General features: G+C 36.2%; 1 non-coding gene across 1 annotated transcript; it reads right to left on the bottom strand.

Annotated features, from left to right (window-relative positions):
- Positions 1 to 664: 664 nt before the first annotated feature.
- On the bottom strand, positions 665 to 767 carry LOC122100346. The gene has a single exon (XR_006146157.1). It is a non-coding gene; the product is annotated as a U6 spliceosomal RNA (small nuclear RNA).
- Positions 768 to 1,574: the final 807 nt, after the last annotated feature.

Raw genomic sequence — 1,574 nt, 5'->3', positions numbered from 1 at the left:
ATGTGGGTGCACCAACTTCAAATACAGTGTAAACGGGTTATAGCATGGGGTAGGAACATATAAAGAAACAAAAAAAACACATCACCTGTTATAAGTACGTTAGAATCAATAACAAGCAAGAGAAAAACACACGTGTGTTCCTATCTTGGGTTTCATTTGCCTAATCTGATCATATGTGCAAAGCTTTTAACCTTTTCTGCTTATCTCAGACATAAAATAGTTATTAAAAATTAAGGAAAACATAGGGCCTATGTTTCTTTGGATCTGGCTTACTTCACTTAATATTTTTTTCCAAGTCTTTCCATTTTCTAACAAATTGGGCAATGCCATTCTTTCTGATGGAGGCATAGAATTCCATTGGTATAAATACCACATTTTCTTGATCCATTCATCTACTGAGGGGCATCTGGGTTGGTTTCAGATCTTAGTGATGGTAAATAATGCTGCAGTAAACATAGTTGTGCTAATAGCTTTAGTGTGGTCTTGTTTGTGATCATCTGGGTAAATGCACAAAAGTGGGATTCCTGGGTCATAGGGGAGCTCTATGTGGAATCTTTTGAGGAACCTCCATAGTACTTTCCAAAGGGTTGAATAAGTTTACACTCCCACCAAGAATGCAGTACAGTTCTCTTGTGGCTACATCCCCTCCAGCATCTGTTGTTGTAAAAGTATGGAATGGTTCAGGAATTTGCCTGTCATCCTTTCTCAGGGGCCATTCTAATCTTCTCTGTATTGTTCCAATGTTAGAGTACTTGATGCTGAATTGAGCATAGAACATTTTTTATATATAAAGTGTAATTGATTTTCTTAAACTAGACAATTCAACAAAAAGTAAGCTCAAAAGAATTGCCATGAAATTTTAGAACCATGTACTTCTTACATAAGCACACATTTAAGAATAAAGACTGACATATCAAAAACAAAATAATTCCAGATATTTGTTTTTCAAGAGATGTGTAAGAGGAGGAATTCAATTATTTTATACAAGGCACCTGTCATAATGAACACTGAAGCAAGTGTTAAGGTTTTTTTAAAGTTTTAATGTTTTAAACATATTTAATTTTGGGAATTTGCTTATATATGCCAAAACTAGGACTGTTTGGCAGGACATAATTTTTTTTTTGGTGGGGGGAGTCTGGGAGTGGGGCCTGAACTATGGGACTGGGCGCTGTCCCTCAGCTCTTCAGCTCAAAGCTACTGGTCTACCACTTGAACCAACGTGCCAGTTCCAACTTTTTTCTTTTTGCTTATGTGGTGCTGAGGAATCGAACCCAGGGCTTCATGCATGCAAGGCAAGCACTCTACCACTGAGCCACCTACCCAGCCCCAGGTCATAAAACTTTTTGATAAAGTATTTAAGATTTATGGGAGCAGACATATGCTACTAAGTATGTACATTTCAGAGTTTATAGAAATTTTACTAATGAGAAGTTGCAAAGTCTTTGTGTAAAGGAGCAGAATAAAGGGTTAAGACTTTTAACTACATAGTTTCTATTAAAAATATAGGGCTTCCTTATTTTATATGTTAGTGAGGAACAAATGATGATATAAGCCATATACAAATGATGAGATGA

Source organism: Dipodomys spectabilis, unplaced genomic scaffold (genome assembly GCF_019054845.1).
Source record: "Dipodomys spectabilis isolate Male_0828 unplaced genomic scaffold, ASM1905484v1 ptg000575l, whole genome shotgun sequence".
NCBI lineage: Eukaryota > Metazoa > Chordata > Mammalia > Rodentia > Heteromyidae > Dipodomys > Dipodomys spectabilis.
Note: the sequence above shows the minus strand (reverse complement) of the source record. Positions and strands in the feature narration are given on the sequence as shown.